Below are 8,527 nucleotides of genomic sequence, written 5' to 3' on the forward strand. Positions count from 1 at the left end.
CCTCTCTTCCTTCTTACTTTCCTGTTCTCGCTGCTCCGGCAGTAGTTCCGGCCATGATTGTGGCTGTTGATCCCTTTCCGATGGACCTCTTTATTCCCGATCAAAATTTACGATCCTTGATCGAATAATCGTGATAACCTTATCTCGATGATGGTGAGAGAATCGACCAATTAACCGACCGATCGCGACTTCAATCGCGCCGATCTCGAGTCGTTCGACCGTATAATCGCGAACCGATTTCGCCGAAAATCGCTAATGTTCCACGACTTGGCGGTTGCTCTTCCAAGTTTATTCGCTTCACCACATTGGGTGTTCCGACACGCTTTCCTCCACATTGCGTTCCGACAATGCTCGGTTCGTGGTGACACCCTTTGGATCAGTCACAATGTTGGCTTTTGACATAGGCCCTTTAGATGGGATGTTCCACCGGTCTCTAAAGATCGCCCAAATGATGTATTTTATTTTCAATGTAATCCGATCTCTAGAAATCACCGAAATGATGTAGTCCAATTTTAGTGTAATCCGATCCCTAGAGATCACCGAAATGATGTAATCCGATCTTTTGGAAATAAAGATTTTATTTTGTCGATTATCATCTTATTATTATTATTGCATTAATCATTTTTCGATCTTTTATGTGATTACCCGATCTGATTCTTCATTTGAATGACACTTATCCGATCCGTAATTCAAAACACCTTGATCTGCCGCTCTATAATTAACCGATCTCTTCATAGAATCTTGGGAATATTCGTGAGACGTGTCAGAATAGCTGGCGAGTCCCGCTACCCGATGCACCACCTGGAACATCGTGAGCATTAAATGCTCGGACGAGTATAAATAGGGGTGGGGGTTAGCCAGTTGCTCCCGTATGTCATTTTCGGTCTCTCGCTCACAACTTCAAAATTCTCTCGTTTTCTCAAGTTCTTCCGACGCCGATCAGACTCTGGTAAGGGCTTTGATCTTTCTTTTAGTTTAAATTCTTTATTTCCTTTGAAAATGAGCGGTGCCGAGGGTCAGAGAGCGGCAAGCCCCCCTTCCGTTCAGGTCTCGTGGTCATCCGATGAGGTAGAGGTGATCGGACCGAGCGTTCGGACTGAACCTATTAGGGCCTCCGCCCCAGTTCAGGGGCAAGCAACATCTTCGAAGCGAACACGTTCTTCAGGGAGAGAAAACCTCCCCATGGACGAGCTACTGTCCATTCTTAAAGAAACCGACCTACAGTCGTTCAGCCAAGAATACAACATTCACCCTGACTTATTCGAACTCATTAAGTGTCACGGCGATCTTCGAGCCGATCACTTCTTTGAGGGGAATGACATGATCATGGTGTACGAAGAGCAATTAAAAGCCGGGCTGCGGTTCCCTTTAGACGACTTCTTCAAAGAAGTTCTGAAATTTCACCAAGTATGCATCGCCCAAGTTCACCCGAACTCGTGGCGGATCCTTGTGGCCTTCCGTGGCTAGTGTCGAGCTAAGCGAATTAGTCCTACTGCCTAAGTGTTCGCCGACCTTCATAGGTTAACTCGTCGAAAGGATGACGAGTATTGGTTTTTCCAGGTGAAACCCCACTGCTGGCTTTTTAGCGATCTGCCGTCCTCCCTGAAGAATTGGAAGAACCGCTTCTTTATCCTGAGAAGCAAAATCCCGAACAGCTTTGAGGGTTTCCCACGCAGTTGGCTGCACCAGGGTCCATTAATTCCGAGGCACCTTGCCCTGAATAGGGAAGAGGGCGCAATGGTGATGGATTTGAAAGTGCAGGCGAGCAGAGAGAAGTTCTCTTGCTTGGATGCGGTGACTGCCGAGCTGCACCATTGGACTATGGAATTGATCACCGGCAAAGATCGCGGGCTTCAGCTCTCTGACCTCGGCATCGGTATTTTCTATATCTCAGATCTCAGGACCTTAGCGATCTCACTAACCTCTTCTTTGTGCAGGTATGGCAAGCGGCGAAGCTTCCAAAGAGAGCCGGCAACGAAAAAGGGAGATCTCCCGGAAGGTACGGGAGATGAAGCGGGCCGAGGTGATGCAGACACCTCGTCATGAGCCCGGGGAAATACGAGAAGGCTCGTCTCAACCTTTGGGACCGTCGATCCCCAAGGTGGAAGTGGTCCGATCTCCTCCTCGGGAAGAGCCGCCTCCGCCTCCTGCAGTTGTTCCGGACGTGGAAGGGGGTCCTTCCCAACAATAGGTGAGGCCCCTTTCTCGTGGCGCTTAAGTGTTGGTGGCTTCCCTGGAGAAGAACCGGACTGTTCGGGAGAACCCGGGTTTCGCTAAGGTCCTGGCGTCCTCTATCTGCCTCCGAGAAGATCGGGATAGGCTGTCTCCGGATAGCTTTGATGATATCCTGACCAGATCTATGAGCTTGAACGTTGAGTGTTTGGTGAATCAGCACATGATCCGAGAGAAGGCGCATCGGCTGGGTAAAGAGGTCGAGAGGATAGGTCATGAAGCAGCTTCCCTCCGATCCCAACTCTTATCCGATCGGGATTACATATGTGAAATTGAGGGACGGATGAAGTACTATGAGGACAAGCTGGCCGAACAAGCTCATGTTCTGGCTGAACGGGATCATGCTCTTGGAGAGGTTCAGGCGCTTCAGGCCAACGAAGCTGCTCACATCGCTCAACTTACTGAGGAGCTTAAAGCAAAAGAAGAAGAGATGGTGACAGGAGTGGCCGGTGCTTATGTGAATGCCCACAGAGATCTCCTGGCTGAGCTCAAGAAGCGTTACCCTGAGGAGGACTTCTCTTGGATGGCCAACCTGGCCCCCGAGGATGAAGGTGAGGAGAGTGAGGAGGAGGCTGAGGGTGAGAGGGGAGATGGGCAAAATGTAGATCAGGCTGGGGGTGATCCTCCAGCTGAATAACTTGTACAAATTCTTGAAATGAAATGAAATGGAATGCCTCTTTTGTCCGATGAATGGTTGTGATCGGAAAATTTCTAAATTATTAAACACTTGATTGTCTGAGTATGTTGAAATAACTGAAAGTGACTATTAACCTCAGTGTGAGAGATCGGAAAACACAATGAGCATGAGATCGGTAGAGAACCAACGCAAAACGGGACTTGAGTAAAATTGGAAATTTGGCTTGAACATTTAAGATCGGAATTATCATTAAACCGGAACGAAACCTTTGATTATTCTTAAACTTTTGAAAGGGAGATCGGCAATAAAATCGGTAACAAAGACCTAGTGTTTGTCAACAGAGATCGGGAATACACTTGACTGGTCTGAAGATTCGACAGGGTTTGAGAGATCGGTGAGTGATTTAATAGACCGGTAAGGCTTAGACTGATGTGAGGACTTAGCATTGATTCAATTCCTTGTGAGGAGAGATCGAAAATGTGGTTATCTAGCAAGGAGGGATCGGAAATGTGGTTATCTAGCAAGGAGGGATCGGAAATGTGGTTATCTAGCAAGGATGGATCGAAAATGTGGTTAGCTGTCAAAGGGAGACTTAGTACTGGGGATCGGTTTCAAAGTTTATTTATTCTGGGGATCGGCCAAAATATGGTGTCGACACTAGTAATAAGCCTATAGATAAATCTAAGAGCTGGGTCTATTATTTGGGAGGTCTTGGATCTACCAGCATAAAAACCCTGAGATTGGTTTGTAATACTTCTCCAAAACTAAATAGCATTCCAAACACCCTTATTTGCTACCTCTATGCCTGTATATGGGACTCTAAACAATCCATCAATAGCAAACCCAAAGATACTGTGAAATTGGTCTAATGATAGCTCTCTATTTTGCCCCAAGCGCCTAAATTTCATAGTTGGCTTATAATCTATCTCATGCAATTTCAAAGTAACAGAAAATGAGGAAATAAATTCCAAAACTAGGGCTGGATAAACTAATTCTTGTTTATGCGCAAATTCCATTCAACCTATACCATCAAGGTAGGCAACAACATTATCAAATAAACTAACAGATTGGAGGGCATCTGCAGAAATGTACCTAGTGGGTTGCACTTTTCTGTCCTTTAGCCTCTTAAAAGTTACCTTATGGTTTGAGTCAAGAAGAGGCCAAGGTAACTTGGATACCTGTGTTGCTGCTGCTGCAGATTGCTTCTTGCTAGAGGAGGGAGGTTTGGCTTGTGGGGTAGAGGTAGAAGCACCGACCCCTTATCGTGTGGAAGCCAAAGTTCTGGGGTTTTTGGGTGTAGGTTTAGAAAATGGAGTAACAAGAGGGTCCTTGCGTTTTGCGGTAGGTGGTGCAGACGCTATGGGTCGGGTTGATTTAGACCGAATTCTCCTTTTATAAGTGGATGTAGGAGGAGGTGGAGGGGTTTGTTTTAGAGGAGAATCGGGATTGGGGGCTTGTATTGCTTGCTGCGTGACTTGGAGAGGAGAGCCTTGTGGGGAAGGGGGAGGCATTTCCATGGTGGTGGTCGATGATGGTAGGAATGGAGGAGGGAAGAAGAAAATAAAAGAGATAGAGGGGAAGTTAGGTATCAGTCGACGAAAAGGGTGTGGGGTGAGGGATTGATGCCGAGAGAAATGAGAAGGACGTGAACAGTAATGACGAGAAGTGGGAGGTGGGAAAGTGGAGTGTATCGAAAATTTTGATTTGCACAGGACGTACGATTTTCTGCATAAGGGGAAAATGGGTGTGCATAACTTATGCAAGTGCTTATGCAAGTTTCGGCAAGAATGGGGATTCTGAAAAGTTGGTTGTGCAAAAGTGCATAACTTATGCACACACTTATGCAAGTTTCGGCAGAAATGGAAATCCCAGTAGATTTGGTTATGCAATAGTGCATAAGTTGTGCACTTGGTAATGCGAAATTCGAAAAAAATGAAAATGCAGGATTTGAAGTTATGCAAGCGTGCATAAGTTATGCACACACTTATGCAAGTTTTGGCAAGAATCGAAATGGCAAAAATTGTGGTGGTGCATAATTGCATAATTTATGCATGAGCTTATGCAGTTTTCGGCAAGAAATGAAATGGCAAAAATTTGGTTATGCAGGATTGCATAAGTTATGCAAGAGCTTATGCAGGTTTCGGCAGAAATGGAAATTAAGGCAAAGTGAGACCTGAAAGCTGCATAAGTTATGCAGTTACTTATGCACATTTCAACAAGATTCAGATTACAATAAAAATGCTTTGCAAGTTTGAAAAAAACACGAGAATGAAGAAATGTAATCCTGTGAAGCATAAATCATGAGAAATTATCATAAAAAACACATTAATATATGCAGAATCCATCACAATTGCACCATACAAGCTTGTAGAAGTAAGTTCTGCATAAGAGACATTTGTGAATTATGCCATTTCAACTCAAACCCTGCAAATTAACATTCTAGTATATTAAAGCTAAATAGAAATCTATACAAAGTTGCACTTATCCACAAAAGAAAATAGGTTCCTCAAGTTATGCCAATAAAATGCAGCATGTGCACATTAAATCACACAACCCAAATAAGTTCAAAACCACTAAAATGACCCACTTACCATCATATTAACATGATAAGCACAAATACATAAAAGATACACACCCAACCTCAACAAAGAAGTAAATAACATATGCTGCAGACCCTTTTTGCTGAAAATTTTTTTCTGCATAAGCCAAGAAAGGGCCCTGCATAGGAAGCAATGAAAATAAACCAATTTTAGAAAAGTTAATAAATAAAATATCAGATTAAGAGTTACTCCCCAGTAGCGCAACAACCTTCATCCATTGAAATACATCTACAAAGGGCAAAATTCAACAATGTCAAAATTGAATTTGGAGAGATTTAAGATAAAAATAAAAATAATAAAAATAAAAGTAAATCAACAAAAGCAAAATAAAAGAACTTGGGGTGCCTCCCAAGAGCGCTAATTTATAGTCCTTAGCTGGACTCTTATCATGTTTCATGGTGGCTGGAATTGGAATTTATTGCCTTTGTTTCCAATAGGTGCTTCAATGAATCTATACTTTATTTTCTTTCCATCACACGAGAAGATCCTTGTTGCTTTGTCTAAAAATCCGACCATTTCTTTCTTGACAACCTTTGGTGCATCTTTTTCTTTGAGAGATGGTTGTTTTACTTCACTTTTCTCCACTTGCTCAACTTGAAAGATTAGTGCCATAGGACAAGGTGGATTACTATTCAAATGTTGTGCAAATGCAGCCTCTTTTGGATTTTCATCATTGATACTTCCTTCATGGATAAGACAACTTTTAAGAGAAGCCTTCGGATAGCTCTTCCTAAAGTGCTCTTTTATTAACTCATCAACTATATCAATTCTCAAACAAGAGTCTACATCTTCATGTTGCTTCTTCTTATCATTGCCAATGTTGAAGACTAAATGATCCTCTCCGACTCTGAGAGTAAGCTTTTCACCTTTCACGTCAATCAAAGCACCAGTTGTAGTTAGGAAAGGCCTCCCCAAAATGATTGGCATATGAGAATTAACCAACATACTTAAATCTTTTATCTTCTTAGCCAAAACATTTGTAAGTGCATCAAACTTTGCATTAATCATGTTGAATGGATCATGGTCATACATTCCAGCAGCTTGCCTCTTTTGAGTTGGAGCTGGTCCTCTTGGACTACTCCAAAGATGAGTATTCTTTGCAATTTTCTCCAATAGCTCATAAGCTTCATCTTCATGCTTCATAATTAATTCTCCTCCTGTTTGAGCATCAATAATCCCTCTAATTACAGGAGTAACATTGGTGTAAAAATTCTGATTTATCATCCATTTTGGAATGGCATGATGTGCACATTGTCTCTCTAATTCCTTCTATCTCATCCATGATTCATAGAGAGTTTCATCTTCTCTTGGTCTGAAAGCTGTCATTTGATTCCTCAATTCTTGAGTTTTTCTAGGTGGAAAATATTGTGCAAGAAATGCATCAATGAGTTACTCCCAATTTGTAATGGAGCTGTGAGGTAAAGAATCAAGCCAACCAATGCTCTATCCTTCAAAGAGAATGGGAATAGCTTCAATCTTGCTGCATCATCAGATACTCCAGGTTGTTTTTGCATATCACAAATCATAGCAAATTTCTTTAGATGTGTGTGTGGATTTTCAGAAGGATGTCCCCCAAATTGGGAATTTTGAATCATTTGAAGAATCTCAAAATACATCTTGTAGCTATTTACATCAATTCTTGGTCTTGCTATACTCTTTTTCAAGTCATCAAAACGAGGAAATGCATAATCCATCATACTTCCCTAGGCACATTAGCATTTACAACCTCTTCACCTTAGGCTGCATTTTCATTGTTTCGATCATTTCCAGCATTACCACCACCAATTCTAATTCTTTCATCAGCCATTTCTGCTTCAATTTCAGTTGCTTTCAAGGCTTCTTTCCTTTTTCGGGTTTCTTTCTTGTTGGCTCTACAAAATTTCTCAATTTCAGGATTAAACAATAATGATGTATCACTTGTGCTTCTAGCTCTTCTCATAAAAGATTAAGAGTACCAAAAAAAGAACAAACAAACACAAAATAAAAAGATCACAAAGATAAAACTATAAACAACTAAAATAATCAAGAATTCAATCTTAAACAAACAACTCCCCGGCAACGGCGCCAAAAACTTGATGTGGCCACATCGCAAGTGCACGGGTCATACAAGTAATCTTCGTTCCCATGAGGAGTTGTGTTAATTATTGAATTTTTGATATAAAAATTGACTAATTTGAACTATTTTTGAAATTAAAGCAATAAATTGATAGATATTTGAAGTGTGAAATCTATATATGAAAAATTAATAATCTATTCAACAATGTAATGATTCAACAAAATTTGTGACAAATTAAAATAAGCAAATTGAAATATGACAAGATTTAAAATGGTAAGTAATTAAATTCGATTAGAGATTAACAATGATAAAAGAGGCGATTCTGGAGTTCACAAGTTCATATTCGAGCTATTTTGAGATTTTTAAATTGGTTACCCAATCTTATGGAATTTATAGGTTTTAAGGAGATTAATTCTTAAATCCTTTGAATACTCTTTCGAGTGGATAAAAAGTGCCTTAATCAATCTAATCCTACTTTCGTGGAGTTAAAATTAATCAAGACCCATTAAGTTCCTTAATTAATCTGTAAATCCTCTTAATCCTTCGTCTATTTCTAGATCTAAGTTAATTAAGTTCAATTTCTTGATTATCTATCACAAGGTTTTTTCCTTTCGGTGCTTCAACCATGGATTAAGAACAATACTTAATGGGATCCTACACTAAGCATGTCATTGAGCACACAAGAAATGAATAAAACTTCATTAAAGCCACAAAATATGGATTACCCAATCAAAATCCACAAAATATCTCAAATATTACATCCCAACTCCAGAATCTAATGAAAACTACTCACTATCCATAATATTTACAAGAAATTCTGAGTTAATATGGAAATAAATCTTAAATCTAAGCTAAGAACTAAGAAACCCAATACAAGAAAGGTAGAAAATAGGGAAGAAAGGAAGAAAACTCCAAATCTACTCTAGAAATGGAGAGGTGACATTTTTGCTCTATTTTCTAACTCTTCCTCTGTTGTTGTTCTTTTTATCTCCTCCTCTCCCT

At 40.7% G+C, this 8,527-nt stretch overlaps 1 non-coding gene across 1 annotated transcript; it reads left to right on the top strand.

The window, feature by feature from the left end:
* The first annotated feature begins 6,703 nt into the window (after nt 1–6,703).
* Nucleotides 6,704–6,810, top strand: LOC131180434 (small nucleolar RNA R71). The gene has a single exon (XR_009149208.1). It is a non-coding gene; the product is annotated as a small nucleolar RNA R71 (small nucleolar RNA).
* Nucleotides 6,811–8,527: the final 1,717 nt, after the last annotated feature.

The sequence above is a fragment of the Hevea brasiliensis genome, chromosome 5 (genome assembly GCF_030052815.1).
Source record: "Hevea brasiliensis isolate MT/VB/25A 57/8 chromosome 5, ASM3005281v1, whole genome shotgun sequence".
Taxonomy (NCBI): domain Eukaryota; kingdom Viridiplantae; phylum Streptophyta; class Magnoliopsida; order Malpighiales; family Euphorbiaceae; genus Hevea; species Hevea brasiliensis.